Source organism: Anastrepha ludens, chromosome 2, assembly GCF_028408465.1.
Source record: "Anastrepha ludens isolate Willacy chromosome 2, idAnaLude1.1, whole genome shotgun sequence".
Classification (NCBI taxonomy): Eukaryota; Metazoa; Arthropoda; class Insecta; order Diptera; family Tephritidae; genus Anastrepha; species Anastrepha ludens.
In genome coordinates, this window is record NC_071498.1 from 4265937 (window position 1) to 4284243 (window position 18307).

General features: G+C 35.9%; 1 protein-coding gene across 10 annotated transcripts in view; it reads right to left on the reverse strand.

Moving 5' to 3' along the window:
- The window catches only part of LOC128862162 (RIMS-binding protein 2), a 132531-nt gene extending 115038 nt beyond the window's left edge, over window positions 1-17493 (reverse strand). For 8 of the 10 annotated variants that reach the window (XM_054100707.1, XM_054100684.1, XM_054100658.1 and 5 more), the window contains exon 1: window positions 13436-17489. The gene's annotated coding sequence lies outside the window, so the exon portion shown is untranslated. Of the gene's footprint in view, window positions 1-13435 lie in introns of all 10 variants that reach the window. The other 2 variants (XM_054100634.1, XM_054100699.1) reach the window with 2 other exon arrangements.
- Between the last annotated feature and the right edge of the window lie 814 nt (window positions 17494-18307).

The window sequence follows — 18307 nt, forward strand, 5'->3', positions numbered from 1 at the left end:
CTACACGGTATCTTTTTCACGTTATCTTTGATATTGTCAAGTAGAAAGATGTAAAATACCGAAGACTTTAAACGCGTGTTGCTCTAAACTATAAGTACATAACTTTTTCGACTGGACAGATTACCGATTACTGAAACACATCTGAGCGGACAGACTTAAAAGTTTAACTGAATATGCACAATGAAGTTCTGCTTGGAAATTCAGGCGATTTTTTGGCAATTATATTTATAAAGGGAATACAAAAGACGTGTCTATATGTTGTTCTAAAATAATAGATATAAAAATGTAGAGTCATTCGGGTTTCACTATTTTTATTCAAAATACGGCTCTTAAGAATTATATGTGAAAAATTACATCATTCAAATGTCCACCATGAGTGAGCATGTCTACGTCTACAGATAAAATCCACCAAACAGTGATGTTGAAGGTTGTTCAGCAACACTTTGCGCTACAGCTGTAATATTCCCAACGGAACGTTCAGCTTTTGGTCTGTCAGACCTAGACAGAAACGGTTTCTTGGAATTTTTGCACCAACCTTTGAGTCGTCCGTTTGAGAATCGATCACTACTGACATCTAGGCGTCACTTTGGAAAACCCGTTTATATGTCCATATGTGCATACATTTTTTTCATTAACAATTCTCGCACATCTTTTTTTTTAGTTTTGAACTCTTAATAAAAAATTAGCGGCTTCTGCAAAGCTCGCTATTAGTATGAATAATTAGAAAATAATATTTTATTCACAATAAATTAAAATTTGTAAATTGTTGATACATCGAAAAATATTTAGCTATGGCCTTCTTTTTACATATTAGGAAGGTTAGCTTAGGTTGGTTAATAACAATACCGGTCCATAGCAATACCAGATGGAATTCATTAGTTAGGTGTTTCGAAATAGTCCACCCACACGGTGCTTGTTTCTATTGAGAATTTAAGGAGGCATTTTCATCCAATTGCTGAAATATCTTCCAATCTATAAAACTTGGATGCCCCCAGATATTTCAAGCGTGCTTTTAATAACGCAGGACATCCGCAAAGGAGATGCTCTACAGCTCTCCTTGAGCCCTGCTCCCTACATATCCTGCATTCCTCGCTGTCCGAGATTCCTATCTTATAAGCCATAATCTGGTACTGGGCTATGTCCCGTCAGCACGCCTATCATAGTTACACTTGTAGAATCTCTTCGCGTTAGTGATAGTATAAATCGAGTACGACTATGAACGTCATGTTTATCTTAGTATTCTCACAAGTGGATAAGCTGTCCCTGAATTTTCGGATCATATTTTCGTCTATAAAATCTGTCGTTGATAAAATTCAAGGATAGAGAGAGAGAGAGTTTATTCTTACTTCATCTATGGTTTCATTCATTTAATGCTCTTATGGCCTAGAACCCAATAGAAATGTAGCTTACAATTCGCAGTCAACCTTTCTTCTGTCTCTCTATGTAAAAGTGAACCTTGGAGTTGGTCCTAGTAGTATCACAAATATGGTCTGCTGCCTTTCGAACTGCGAAAATCTCAGCCTGGAGTGCACTACAGTGATTTCGAAGCTTATACGACTTCCTTAGCGCCTACTCCACCAGTCATTTTAGAACCGTTCGTTTAAAAGTTAAGTGAATTGGGCTTGGAGATGAAACCCTTATAGTCCTTATTGAATATATTGTTTCAAGACCATAGGTCCTGTTTAAGAATTCATTTAGTTTGAGAAACAAAAGTAATAATAATTTGTACAACTTATCACAGGTACAATCAGAATTTTGATATAATCTTATTGTCTCGCTGAAAAAAGTCACAAAATGTTTAAGAACTTTTTCTGACGCTACAGTGACCTTACTTAGTATACTAAATTGAACCACACAGAAAAAACTATTTGTCGATCAAAACGAAAAGACTACGTCCGAATACGAAAGTGGATCTAGTGTGAATCTAACTGAAAAAGGATGTAGCAGCTCCGAACTGTCGCAAAAGACAAACAGTAGGCAGTAGATAACAATTATCCAAATCGATGTGAAAGAGAAGCGCAGCTCGTTCCTACATCAACACCTTTTACTGCGTTCTAAATGTTTGTTGACCCAATTGATTGTGCGCGTGCATTTTGGCGTGTAAATACGTAACTATGGTGTATATTTTATGCCATTCAATTGAAAATATAATTAAATTCTAAACTTTAGTGAATTTCTTAAATAGAGAATTACCTTGTGCTCCCACCGTCCCTGCCTCTCACTTTGGCACAGCCGTTAGCTCTCCTTAGCCTATCCTATATATTGTACATATGTACATACATACTCGTTTTATTTCTGACGGCTCTTCGCGCTGCCACTTCACACTCTTCATCTTATCTACACTGAAGGCTACTAAAACAAAAACAACACTATAACCCAACAGGCATAATTCTCTCTCCGGATTTCATTGCTCTTCACTTCGCGTAGGTGCCACTAACGCTACTGGCGCGTTGCCTTGGCACTGTCACCATTCCACTATTCCCACTGATTCGTTCGATTACATGGAGTAGTTGATGTTCATGGCGTGCGCCTCTGGTTGTCATTCGTTTTACTAACTGACAGATCCAAGTGTCAAGAGAGTGAAGTGTAAAGGGAACAACCAAACGAGGAAAATGAAAATCTAGGAGATTGGGAAAAATCGGGCACGGGCATGTTAAGGGAAATGCACAATGCGAAATGGATTGAAAAATTTTGTTGGGGTAGTTAATGTACTCGTTTATATGTAGGCTGTCGTCTGCTGTTATTGCTATTGTTATTATTATTGCTGTTGTCATTTTTATTATTTTCTATATCGTACTCGTTGTTGTTGTTTTTATGTTTTTATTATTGTTATCTTCGTTTTTGATCAAAGTATAGACATTACTTGGGCGTATTGGGCTATTGGGGTTCACATATACTGAGCCCAGCCAACCGCTGGGAGTTAATGAGTTGGCTGCAGACTGGCGTGAAGTATCTGCAAAGGAGAGTGTTTCTCGCCGCACTTTTGACCCTAGGGTAAAAAGTAGGTTGTCTTTTACACTCTATTAACCTAATTTTTTGGCAGATGCGGTTATCGAGTAAATTAAATGGAAAATATTTTGCCCAAGCCCGCAATACAGAGTGAAGGATGTGAATGATTAAAAGTGGCAGGAATGGAGTGTTATTGAATGAGTAAATTGGAGCAATGAAAAAGTAGTTCAAAATATTATCTGCTTACCAGCATAATTTAAGCTCAGCGGCCAAGAAATATACAGATATGAGCTGTATATACAAAGAGGTTGTTGAAAACAGGAAGTGAAATATTTGAGAAAAAAATATCGGTCAGTTCATAAGTTCGTGCGTTTTTTAAAGGTAGTTTTAAAATTAATAAAAAAGATGTTTAAATTATTTATTAATCAATAATATATTTACCTTCATTATTTACAATGTCTTCCCAACGCTTAGGCAAATTTTTACCAAATTAGCCAAAATACGCTTCGATATCCCTTTTTATAGCTTCTTTTGACGAGTAGTTCTTGTTACTCATATGGGATTGAAGTCCACGGAAAAGGTGATAATCACAAGGTGCAATATCCGGAGAATATGATGGATGCGACATTAGCTCCCATCCGAGTTCGTTCAGCTTGCCTAATGTTTGCCTTGCGGTATGAGGCTTTGCGTTGTCGTGGCGAAATAAAACTGTGCGTCTATTCACTAAAGACGGTCGATTTTTGTTAAGTGCCTCATTCAGGTTTGATAGCTGATGGGAATAAAAATCAGCAGCTATCGTCCGGTTTGGTTCCAGTGGCATTTTTACCTTTTTTATAAAAAAAACACAAAATATGCCTCTTATACGCGTACGAAGATTCCATTTTATTTTTTAACAACACGTGCTTCTATCCGCGACTAAAATCACTTGTTGAATGCACAATATATCAAAGAAAATATAAATAGTTCCGTTATATTCCGCGAATAATTTTTTGTATGCTAAAATCGTACAAAAGTGAAATTATGGGTAAAATACGCACGAACTTATGGACTGACCTGACAGTATGAACCCAAAAAGCCAACAGGAGCCCACAAATTAACAGTTTTACAGATATGCAGGTTATTCTTTACTGAAACGTTTAATTGCAATCAAATAAAGCAAGAACAAGAAACAATGCTATATAATATCAAAGACAAATGTGCAAACTATTATTTATTTATTTATTTATTTCATTTCAGAAATTAATAAACAGTTGTTCTTACTGACTACTTACTACAAAAGTAAATTTAACAAAAAAAGAAAGTTAATTTACAATTTGTCTCTCTTACTAAAAAATTCAAATACAACAGACAGTTCAATCGAGTAGAAAAACATAGTTTAGATAATGTAAAATCGACTTCAATAGAATTCGAGATCTCCTGAGTTCATGAAGAGAGCGAGCAATAGGAGCATTGCAGGCATAACTTGTTCTGAACCTATTCAAATTGAACGGATATTTATTACGTAAGGACCTGGTAGGGACCGAAAAATCACAATACTGCCAAGCAAAGCACTGAATTTTCACATACATGTAATTCCTCCCACTTTTGTTTGTTTTGTATTGTGAAGGGAGCTAAAGAATAAAGTAACATTTTACGAATGAGCAATGATAGAACTCTAAAAAAGATCTTCGAAACAAATCCACAAGGCGGCAGGAGAAGAGGCCGGCCGAGAAAACCATGTAGAGATGACATTGAAGACGACTTTGAAGCTATGGGCATATCTGATATCAAACGAAAAGCTGATGACCGAGTGACGTGTAGGCGAATTGTAACGGAAGCAATGGTTCACCCCGAACTGTGATGCTATGATGTTGATGTCTTTAAGGGAGGAAACCGGTTTAGATCGATCAAAAAATCGATTTTTTTATTGCATAAATCATTAGTATAACTACTCAAGAATATGTGGTAAAAATTTTAAAGCGACATTCGCATTATTCCCGATTCTATGAGCACTTAAGTGACTGCCCGTCGGTTCCGCACCGTAGGGCGCGTTAGTTAGAACGACGTTTTTCTCGAAACTACTTTTTTCAACTACATAGTGGGAATTCTAGCTTAAAAAGTTATCGACCAATTTTTCGAGTTTTTTTCTTTATTTAATTCCAAACTATATGAACCTAATTCTGGGATTATATTATTATTTAAAATATGGTTTTTTAAGCAAAATAGATGAAAAAATATGGTATAAAAAACTACTTTGTGTTCAAGCGCCTCAAATTTCAATATTTTATATCACAGTTAGGTTCATATTTTTAGGAAATATGTTGTTAATAAAACAAAATTACTGTTGATTTCGGAGAAAAATTGCAACTTCAGGAATTCCCACCAGCAAAACACTCGGATGGCGATCGTCCATGGACAGCTTCAATCAGCTTCACGGAAATAGCTTCAAAAAAATTTAAAAGTGTACTTAAAAATTTAAATAAAATATCATCTAAGCTTAAACAATTTCTGATTATTCCTTCTTTGTTCAAAAAATTCTCGAAAAACACCAAAATTTTGGCTTCCTAAACCGGTTTCCCCCCTTAAAGGATCCAAACAAACTCGTCAAAATCTTTTTATAAGATTATAAAATAATGCTCTATCATTTCATTGGGAAAACCTGGTTTTTTCTGCCCATTAAGTCTCAATGAAGCCAGAGACTCTCTATATGTTTGGTGGTTCTTTCGGGAGCCCTAAATCTATTCTTTAGAATAGCTAACAAGTTTTAATTAGATTGCGTTTTTCACGGTTAGCATTATCTGAAGCTTTTGAACATTTTTATAAGACCTGTATGGGCGATATTACCTCCTGATTAGTTTTTATCTAGTTCCACCAGGTTATATGGTTTCAGTCTTCAGCATTAGATATTTTATATTGGCGGCAAAGTTTTTAAGAGAATCTAATTTCCTTTTTTTAACAATCATATTCTCCGATGCGCCTTACTTTCTAATACTATCAGCACTTACTGAACTGCGCCTCGCGTCTCTTTGATCGCTTAATCGCTGCATAACTCGTAGACACCTGTCAGCTGATAATCATTACTGGCCTCTAGTACTCGAAATAAGTTTTAAATTGCGTCTTAGTGTGCACATTGTACCGTACTGCAGAAAGTCTAGTACATTTTTAATTTCGCATGATTACTGTCGCTTTTTGATCAGCACTTCTACAAATATCTGCCCCATCTCCTTCTTCAAATACTTTCCGCATGTTTAATAAAATCGACAACAATGAAACAATGATAGAATGCGAGATTGCCCCATACCTGACCGTGAAGTCAGCAAGAAAAAAAAATTAATAAAACCTAAGGAAAAATAAGCGAAAGCAAGTAACATAGTGGTGCAAAATAAGAAAAAAAAAACACTGCTATGCCTAATTATTTCCTAAAGTTTTTATAAAATTATTAATTAATATTTTCAATTCACCTCGGTGCTCCATTTAGCTGCAAGAGAAGTATTTCATTGGCAAGCCTTTAATAATCATTTAAACGGAGATCCTGTTAGTAGCTTTTACCGCAATTTTTGCTTGACCATCTACTATGCGAGTATTTGTATAATTTTTTCCGAAAATTAAATTTCATATAAAATGTATAGGTCGCAATGCTAAACGCCAACGTTGCGTTAAGCTTTATTTAACCCTTGTCATTCTGTTTAACCTTTCACTCACACACATTATACATACACATGCATATGTATATAAATGATATATAAAGTAGTTGCACTATTTCCTTTTAAAAAAATTTTATGCAAACGGATGTGCGCAGTCGAGTCGCAGAGTTAATAGTTAATTAACCACTAAAGCCATGGTGATGCACGCACAAAGCATCAATTTAACAACCTTTTATATAGATATATACACACACACACACACGCACACAATCAAACCAAGAATTAGTGTAATCCAATGCTATTGGGTTTAATTATTGTGTTTATATTGTACAAAATGCCTGCGATAGAGGGGAATGGGAAAATTTAACAATGCGATAATTTATTATTATTGTACACAACGGAATTTATGATTTATAATTATCGGAGAAGAATACTCGTACGTATGCCCATAGATGAATTTATTTCCTATTGAATGGACAAGAAATATGTTGTTGTATTGAAATAACGTTATTTGTAAATGTGATTGCCCTTCGGTAGTCAATGGCCAATCCAGTGTCCAGAAATTTTTTGTCCGTTATGCTTTGCGTTCTTTGTATTTTACTGATCCAATTCCTACCTATAAATACCGATGCTTGCTCATTCATCTAAAAACACTAGATATTAGAAAGAATTCTCGTTCTCTCACTTTCGTCTTCAATTTGATAATTGGGTTGATTGACTCCCCATCGCTACTCGAGAAACTTAATTTCAATATTCCGCAACGAAGCTTACGGATTCATGGTATTTTCTCGTTAAGAATGGTTAGAACTAATTAAACTGCTAATGCTCTGGTTTCCATAACATTGAGAGAATTTATTATGCTTTCAAACCATACTGACCTATAATTTAATTCCACAAAGTACTACTTCAAAGTGTTACTAAATGAATTGTTTAACTAGTTTCTAAGTATTCTCTAAAATTATTTCTTTGTAAATTTTAAGAAATGTTACATTCTCTACATTAAAACCAAATAAGTAAATTATAGCTTTAATTTATTTTTGATTGAATTATTGAGCTTTAGTCTATTTTTCATAGACTGTTGGAAATACAGCATTTCACAAAAAACTTTCAAATCTACACGCTTTTCTTACCCAAAAGTGGCACCTCAAATTCAAGGCCTGCCTTATAAACTTTTGCGATTGGAACTCGGCTTGTGGGACCTTGAGTATATTTAAAAAGTGTTTGACTAAAGTCAATGCCAATACCTCAGATTACCACCACTACAGGGTTGCACCACCAGCGCCAAGAGAAGTACTTATGGTAAACTATGCAGATAATAATTTGAGACTTCTGTTTGGCAACTAATCAGTGCTATTTTAATTTTTAATATAAATAAAAGACATATACTTTTCTTTATCATCATCCATCGGCATTACAGCTCGGAGTGAGCTTTAGCCTCCTCAACGATCCTCTTCTATTTAACTCGATCAAGATGTGCCGTCTTCCAGTTTTTACTTTCATCTTCTTCAGGTCTTCGGTTATGTTTTGTAGCCATCTCAACGTTCGTCTGCCGTTGCACATCAGCTGCTGTTATACCGTATCCGGTAAACGAAAAAAAGAAATCCTAAGTTAATGCGCTCAAAAATCCCAAGTATTTCTTCTTCTGCCAGTGGCACGGACCAAATCTCAGCACCATATACAAGTACTTGCCATACCATCGAATGGTATTTGGTAAGCTTAAATTTTCTGGAGAGACATTTTTATCTGAGCAATTTTATAATGGCGTAGCGGTGTGGTTAGCCGGCTCTCAGCGAATTTGACAGAATCAGGTGTTTATGAAAAAACCAAGAATGTGTTAGTGATATAGGAAAAAAAATAACGCAATTCCACTTCATTTTCGTCTGAACAACGACTGATTGGACGAGTGTGTTGTGAAATATGTGTGATTTCGGTTGGCGAATCCCCCGAGACGTGTCTGCCGAAGTTCCCCTCACAATTTTGTTTTTCACCATAGTTAATGGTCAAACCTAATAAATCTATATCCTTTTGTACGGCTGGCTACCATCAGTTTCTCATTGATGATGGCACTCATATCGTTGCTGTTTCTTACAAGCACACACTTATGGTGTATACTTTTCTTAAGCATAATAAGAAATTAAATCTATTGATCACAAACATAAATTTAGTGCTGATATGTATGCATTAAAGAAATGATAAGTGATTGAAACAAAAAAAATGAATAATAATAAAAATTACCTTTTAGGCATATGCCGATCTGATCTCATTGTATCTTTTTGGAATGGATTAAATCGTATTTGGACAACAGTAGTTCTAGTGTTGTTTTTGATGGCATTTTATCGAAATCATTTACCTGGATAGGATTTTGAGGACTATTATTTTTTATTCTGTTCATAAACGACATTTCTTCAAGTTTCTCTTCAGCGAGATTTCTTCTTTTATGCCGATTACTTGAAAATTTACTCTGAGGCTAGTCGGCTTAATGACTCAGTTGTTTTACACTCAGAGCTCAATAAGTTTTAACATTAAAAAATGTTATACTTTATTCCCCAAGCCACTTATTATATCGTGCCACTTATCTAATACCACTATTCAATCGGTCTACGAGATTAAGAACATGGGAGTACAATATCACTTGCCACGCTGGCATTTGTTAGACGTCATTCTTTGCAAAGCTCTGACCCATATACACACAAGATTCTATACCCTTCATTTTTTCGGTCTAAATGGCTTCTAAGGCTTCTCGAAGCAGGTTTAAAGTATGCAAAGCCCTAAAGAAAAAAAATCGGAAAAGGCCAATTCGAATATTCTGTGGCCGATGGCGAAATATTCATTTGCGACGGTCGCATGGAACTGTACATTTGCCTTTGTTAAAGCGCATTTTCGGCGACACTAATTCAGATGGAGTTCAATTCCTTGTCACAAATCAGCGACTACGATGCATTGGTTTAAAAACAATATGATTGTTTTGTTAGATTAGCCAGCACAATCTCCAGATCTAAACCCCTCAAGGCACATGTGGGCTATTTTAAAACATAAGATAAAAGGACACAGCCGAATATCGCAAATAGCTCAGAAAAATTCTTTAATTCACGAATGCAACGCCATAAGTACAGCCGAATGTGCAAATCTTGTACGCAGTATGTCCCAGAGGATTGCTGCTGTTATCAAAGCAAGAAGTGGACGTACTAAATAAATACAAATGCTTTTATCAACAAATTCCTTTTATTTGTACTGAATTATTATTAAGAGATCGTTACTTCACTTTTAAAAACGAAAAATTCAGTAATTCAGTGGGGTGCCCAAGACTTTAGACCAAGGCTGTATATAGTATATATAGCACGACACCTACACTTTTAACACCTGTGCTTTCAACAATCAACTCTCTCATTCTACATAGGGGAAGCAAAAAACTTCAAACAATGAATCTAAATATTTGAATACCAAATCAAAGCAATTTTATTTAATTCTTTATTCCTGAATTTTAATTCGGATTAAACGACTTAAAAGCAATCGAATGAATAATAAAAAAAACTATCCAGTCGTATATAAAAACATTAAATAAACTTATTTAGTGTAGTTTTAGTTCTCTACTCTTCCACATTTTCCCCTAAACATCGCCCAAACTTTTCAGTTTACTTGCAATGAAAACAAGCGTCATTGTATGCCGTTTCCGTGCCCAAGTATCAGCAAAGCTGTGGGAATAAACACATCAAAGCGAAAATTAACTCCCAAACTACGATATCGCAACTAACAATCTTCAATATTTTCTAGAGTAGTAGAAAATTTGTTCCCACCAGCGCCCGTGCAAAAACAACATCTACACACTTTACCATTGCAGTGCCATATAAATGAATAAGAGCATATATGTGTAAATAAATGTATGTGTATGTATATGTGTACTGCAATGAATTCTAGTTATATACGACGTATTAGCTGGAGCCAATGCAAACATTGTCAAAAGGCATCCAAGGACCTTTTTTGTCGTTACAGTTATTCCAATTTCTATTTCGTTACTAATCGTGCCGAATATACCCATGTATGTATCCTATGTACTTACATACATACACATACATACTCGTATTTGTTAGTTGAAGTAAGTATTTTTAGACGCTTTTTAGCAAAAATATTTTACCAAAGCTGTTTTTGTTTACTTTTCGTTGTGAATTTCTTATAGTTATATAAAAATATCTACTTTTTATTTTCTTTTCAAATGTTTCAGCTTTCCTTATGGGCACGGTTTTTTTTGGCGTTTTTAGTTGCTTCAGTTATTTATTTTCGGAATTCTGTACTTCTTTTGCGTGACTGTGGTTTTCACTACTTTTCTCTACTACTCTACACCTTTTTGTGTGGATTTGTGCAATGCTCATGGTCTGTTGTTAGTTTCTGTTTTCATTTTAACTCCGTTGCCGTTCGCTTAGATTTTTTGGAATTATTATTAGTTTTTTTATCAGATTTTACGCACTGATCCGATATGCCTTTCGCATTTCCTGCATCATAATTCATATTAGTTCGAGGTGTTTCCTCGAGGTAAAAAATTTTCAAATGAAATTAAATACAACACAAGTAGTGCAATGTATCCGGTGGCGGTGGTCTAACTGCTTGTATAAAATAAAATACTCATCTTATTCCGTTTTAAAATTCTGACAACAAAAAACAAAAAAGTGATACCAAGAAACCAATTCGGAATCCACAGGATTGTCAACAAAATACTTAACAATATGAATGAAAAAAAATATTGTGTAGCTGTATACTTGGGCATTGCAAAAGTATTTGAAAAAATTTAGCACAAAGGACTTTTGATCCAAAATTTTATATAAAATTTGAAGTCGAATATTCCGATAACTCACCAATGACAACTGCCAACTCCGCCAACACGTAATGAAATGATAGCAACGCTCGCAGCTGGTACTGTTTTAATGGTATCAAACAGTGACGAAAAATTGACAACTTTAAGACTTAAAAAATTAGCTAATCGGAACCCGCAAGAGAGCAGATTACTTGAGAAGTTGCGCGAATTAGCAGATGCCGACATCACATGGGACAGCGCAAAAACAACAGCCCAGAACCGAGTACAATGGAAGACTCGGGGCCCTATGCTCCCGAGCAGAGTTAAAAAAGACATATCAAATAAAATTAAAAATTAAAAATGCAAAAATTGGACGAGCATCAGAATTATCGCTTTATAAATAAAATAAGGTGCTTATATACAGAACAATTATTACTCCTATCTGGAAATACGGAATATAAATAGGGGAAATGGCTATAAATATAATTCTTCAACTTATATAACGAAGAAAAGAAAATTAAAACAGCTCACACTGAATTAACAAAAATACTTACATTGCATAATAAATCCTAATTGTACTAATAGATAAATATACATATGTATAACAAAAAAACGAGTGTTTTCTGCCATGAAAACCTCCTCATAAAAAATATCTGCCGTTCGGAGTCGGCTTAAAACTATAGTTCCCTCCATTTGTGGAACAACATCAAGACGCTCGCTAGAAATATGAGGAGGGGCTCGGCAAAACACCCAAAACGGTGGTACGTGCCAAATATATATATATGAATAAAAGCTATTGCACCAACCAAAACCAAGTGGGGTGTATCTACTATAGAGTTTGCTCAGGCCGGTAGCCTCTATGTTAGTTCTCCTGATTTTGTAATAAAGGCGCAAAATTACAATAAAAAAAAAAAAATTTTAGGCCTGGAAATAAATGGAAGTCGCTGGGGGCCAAATCTGGTGAATACTCCATGATAAAAAGGAATTTTTTTCTTTTGCAAATCGGGTCTTTTTTCAAGATTTTTACCTTCGGCGCATCACATATGAAACTGAGTAGACCACTTCTATATAAAGAAGAATCCCATAATAGTTCAGAAGGCTGTTTTTCGCTAGGTATATGGTTTTTCGTATAAAATATAGTGTTCAAAAAGCTTAAGAAAACCACTATTTCCGGCTGGTAGTCGGTCAGCACGAAAATATATATACTACACTGAATAGCGCAAACAACAGCAATAGGTACAAATATGTTATTCCAAATTGGCTGCTTTAACTTCTTGTTACACTTTTACTTGAATATGATTTCAGAAACGATGTTGATTATAACTTACCCAACCTCTCAATCCCCTCATTCTCACAGTCATTCATACTCGTTCATACATTCACGCTCTCTAGTCGATTCATTGACGTTGGACTCGAGTTAGAATGGCGAGAGGGAGTACATGGCGTATGAGTATTCCAAGAGCGCAAAGTTAAGAAAACGCTATCGCCAACCCCTAGCAATATCTGCAATTTTATATTTGTACGTGCGTGGGTATGAGTTGGTGCGCTCTCTTATCAGAAAGGCCAACTCAGTCAGGCAAAGTGAAAGACTTGTTGTAATCGTGTATTTGCTACCATTTGTAAGTTTTTAGACATAAGAGTATGGCACACATATTCACAGACACGCACACACACGTATGAATATGTATGGTTGCTTATATGTTCCTCCTATTATGCCATGGAATGAGCGCAAGGGTAGATGCTTACATATGTATGTATGTGTAGATATACACGCGTACGAGCAGAAAGTTTTATACTTTTGTTATTCCCATTTTGTTTTTTTTTATATTTTCCGCTTTATTTTATGCTGCACAACATTTTTTCAAGGGGATGAGGACAAGACAATTCGCTTGCGGCGGACGCCCAATGCATTATAAAAGCCAACACGCGACGGCATTTGTCACAGATAATAAAACAACAAAATTGTTGAAAAAATAGTTGTATAGTTGTGAATTGTGTGTACTGAGCACTGTGTGTGTGTATATATGAGTGAATTTAATAATAATACAATTTCATTTTTTGTTTTTTATATACTTACATTTTTATGATTTTGTGGTTGTTAAGTGTGGATTTAAAAGCGCCGTTGTGGTTCTTGTTTTAGGTATTGAGATATACCGCCTTATTGTGCCTTAGTGCTGCTGTTGCTGTATATCGTGATAATGTTGTTGCCGTTGAATTTTTGTTTTTTTGTTGTTACCACTTCCGCTCGGCGTATGAAATCATTTACGCGAGTTGCTTTTACAAGCAACCATAAATTTCATCAGTCACAGCCTACAGAGGCAGTGAACCAGCAGAACAACAGTGCAGCCGAGTGTGCACGAACTTACCTACAAAATGCCTGCCAAACGGTGTGAGCGTGCGAGCGTCAACCCAATCAGCCAAATCGCCGTGGCCGTTGCTTACGTTGCTATCATCCAACTGTTCGTCACTTTGCGCGTGTATATGTGTGTACGTATTTATATTCGCTGTCTCGGCGCGTATACGTGCGTGCGCGGTGTGTGTCTGCCTGTTACCGTGTGTATGTGTGTGTTGGTATGCGTGCGTGCAATTTTTACGAATTTGCTGGCCAAACCTGCCACCTGCTGACCCTTCACTGGCACTTCCGCGCCTCTTTATGTATCGATATGCTTTTTCGCGTTTGGAAAGTTTAACTTCCCAATCGTTTATTAACAATATTTTCTTACTTTTTCGCTTACTAACGAAATTTTCTGCTCCTTGTTAAATTCAATATTTAATTTAAGTGTTTTCTATTTTTTACGTTTTTAGTTATGTGTATTTTTGGTTTTTATGTATTGCTATTAGTTAGGTATGCCTGTATATACGTATGGTTGCTTACATTTAGTAGATTTCGATTTTTTTGCTGCTATGTATTTTACTAGGTATTGTTGCTATTTTTGGTGATTTTCTATATTTTACATTTGCATTTCGGAGGAGTTCAGTTATTTTTCATAAATGCATTTCAATGGATATATGTATGTATTGTATGTATTTATATTACTATTTGTTCACACCTTCACTCAGAAATAACTTTTTTTGTATACTTCGATCTATTTTCGCCAACCTCTGCTCTACATTTCTCGCCAACTCCCTGTGTGTGTACCAAACAAAAAACTGCGACTCTGTTACACCACTATTTTATAGATTTTCGCTACTTTTGACACTTTTATTGCTATCTACTTAATTCTTTACATTGCTAGCCTTTTTCATTTAACATTTTGCAGAAAACACAATCTTTAGCACATTTTCACACGCGTATCCAAGAAATCCAGCTTGCGACCGATTTTCACACAACTTCGTGCCAACAGTTTTCTGTATCGTATCTGCTAGCGCTCCACTGGTGCTCCATTTTCGCTCCTCATATTTGTTACTGCTACATTGACTAACGTGCGGTCCGGTGCGGTACGGAGTTGTGGGGTGCTTTTATAGTATAGAGCGAATTTTTCTGCCAATAGATTTTTTCAATGCGCGTGGTTAAACTCTCTTTCTCCTCCTTCTTTTCAATTTTTATAAATTTTCCATGCTTATTTAACCGCCTTTAATTATTAGTAATTTGTTTACTCTTCGCTTTTCTAAACACACACAATTATTTACATATTTATTTGAACACTAAATTCTATTTGAATTCGACACAAATATTGCTGTTTCTTAATGCGAAAATTCCGAAAAGTGGGTCATCATCCTCGGTCGCTCGTCGTACTGTTCGATTTTCATGCTTCGGACGTGTCGGCCGAGTTACTTTTGGCTTTGGCTTTCAGCAGCGAGTAGCTAAAATCTACTGTCACAGCGTGTCTGCTTGTCTGTTTCTTGGTGCTACTTTGTACTGATTTCATACCATTCGAATCTTTAAATTCGTGTTAAAAGTTCGTTAACGAGATTCAAGGAATCGATTTTTGTTGCCTCTACGAAAAACAGATAGGGAAACAAAATGCACTCTCTCGTGACTGTATGACTTCGGTTCTCTTAAATTTATTATATGCGCATTGTTCATCAGTGGCCATCCACCACGGAACAATTGTCAAAACATATACTTATACTTCTCCACCCGCATTTACGCTCATGTGGTGCTCAGCGAGTACCTACCCCATTTGTTGCTGAGGGAAGCACATATTCATTCACCAAATGCTCACCTGCATTTGTCACATACTCACTACACTTAAGCATGCGGTGTGCTCGCGCAAAACTATGCTCAAAGGTAATCTCTTTTCCTTTTAGTAATGCTTCAAGGTGTAGAGAAAATACGTGCGGGCACATAGAGAGGCAGAGAGAGTATAATGTTAGTTGAAGAGTTAGCAGTTTTTTTCGAAGTCGCTTTTGAAAATGTGTGTGCTCTTCATGTAACATATATGCAACATAAGTATACTTTTAAATAGGAGTAGGTTTTTAGTCGTACTCAATTTTCCTCAACGCATTTTCTCCAAAGCTAGATACCCGATCCTAATGAAGGTAAAGCAGTTGCACAAGTAGCTTTTCGCATGCCATGCTTCTCAAGGCAGGTTCAAATATTCGAAAACAAAAAATTTATATCTATGACCTTAAATTTCTCATTGTTTTTTTTTTTTTTTTGTTTTTGCACTTCCATTAGTATATGGAATATTGCCTCAATACTCCAGTTTGCAAATCTAGCAATAGAAATGATGTCCCTAATTATAGCACATTGCTGTGTTAGAGGAACAGTTCAGTTCTTCCTTTGAACTCGTAGCTGATTTTTGGATTGTCCAAAATTTCTTGAGAAGATATCCTTTAATGTGCCTCACAGGTCTGTATGTTCATCTTAGTCATTTGTTTCTGGCGCTCTTACGGAATTTAACAAAATCTCAGAGCGTAATATTGGTTTTTCCTTGTCGAAATGTATATATAAATCATTATTCTCACTTATTATAGGTTTATCTCTGTTATATATATAATTGTTATATTATAATTGGCGCGTACACCCTTTTTTGGGTGTTTGGTAGAGCTCCTCCTCCTATTTGTGGTGAACGTCTTGATGTTGTTCCACGAATGGAGGGACCTACAGTTTCAAGCCGACTCCGAACGGCAGATATTTTTATGAGGAGCTTTTTCATGGCAGAACTATACTCGGAGGTTTGCCATTGCCTGCCGAGGGGCGACCGCTATTAGAAAAAAGTTTTTCTTAATTTTGGTGTTTCGCCGAGATTCGAACCGCCGTTCGCTCTGTGAATTCCGAATGGTAGTTACGCACCAACCCATTCGGCTACGGCGGCCGAATTGTAATTATTTTATTGTAATCTGCTCTGTAAGGTTTTAGTCAGAGACCAAATAAATTTCAGTTAAATTTAATACTTGTATTTGGCATAAAGGATATCGCTTTACTACAGCAGCTGTAGGTTCTACAAATTCTAGAATAGATACTCCTTGGAGAAAAGAAGCAAAACTGTGGTCTTCCATTACTTAAATTTGAAAGAAAAGTACGGTTGCACCAAAGGAAGTAGTAGAAAACCAAAACTTCGCGCTAGAGATACTCGGGAAATCAAATGTTTAGCTACAAATAAATCAAATAATCCTGCTGAAAATAAATAAATGTATTGGAAAGAGTAATTTTTTCCTATGAAAAAAAATTCAATCTTGACAGACCAGATGATTCCTAAATGTATTGGCTTGATAAACGGAAGAAAATTTATTTGATAATAATTTTGATGAGTTTTTGGCAGGGAAAAAATTCTTATTTTAGAATGGCCTGCCTTGACCTTAACGCAATCGAAAATGTATGAGCAATACTTTCTCAATCGGCCTTCAAAAACGGAAGACGGATTCTAAAAGCTTTAGAGCGCGAGTAATGTCGAATGGTCAAAAATTGATAATAAAAAACTTAATCAAATTAATGCCTCGGCGACTTTAACAAGTTATAATCAAAGGAGGATCCAACACAATTTACTAAGCTCCAAATTATAAGCTCACCCCAAGAATTCTATTTGTTTATTTTAAATATAATAACATTTGTCTTATACTCTTTTAGTTCTATAGATTTTACTTTTCTTAATAATGAAGTTTCATGAAATGTGTGCATACTTCTGGATATTTTTCATTACAAGTTTAATTATTAAAAATATAAATTGTTAGCCCACCAAATCTCTTGGTGCTCCTTGGCTCGACCAATTCAAATTTCAATTTCAAAGTATTATTAATCCAATAGACAATTTGTGGGCATATTTAAAACAAAGTTGCAAAAGAACACTCAAAAGGTCGAGCAAAGCTCAAAACCATTATTTTCAAGGAATGACATGACTTTAATATTCAAAAATTGATTAATTTTATGAGAAGCAGAATACAAGCTGTTATAGATGCTAGGCGTAGTCATACAAAGTACTGATTCACCCTTATTTTTTTACTGCCTATGAACTACATTTTTTTAGCATCAACATGTCAATTCCGTCGGAGCCAAGGACTTTGAAAGGTTTTGCTTTGTAAATGACTACCTGCACCTCATCGCTCGAGAAAGCATGCAAAATGATTTGCTGGCTAAAAAAGCTCGCGCATCTACTCGGGACCGACGATATACAACCACCAAAGTGATTGCCACACTGTCGTTGTGCTTCGTCGATAGGAACCCTACGGTGGACCAGAGCTTACTCACGCCAGAGTTGAAGTTGCAGGTCTTCAAATGCTCGTTTGCTGGAACAGCTGCTTGGCTTGGGAATTTCGGACGTATGCCCGAATACTTCCAATTGGGATGAAACGAGCCACAGCAGCGAGGATCACCTTGCGGAATGCGAGTTCGGATAATGTTGCTGGGATGAGCTTCGATGAACCGTAGAGGTTTTATTTGCATTACGTGAGACAGATTCTGTGGTGGCCAAGGGCGCCTGTTGGCGGGAAAAACATGTGGCCAAAAGTCGTGTGGACCACTCTACCTATGTGTGTTAACGCCTGAGCAGGTCTTAAGATGGCACCA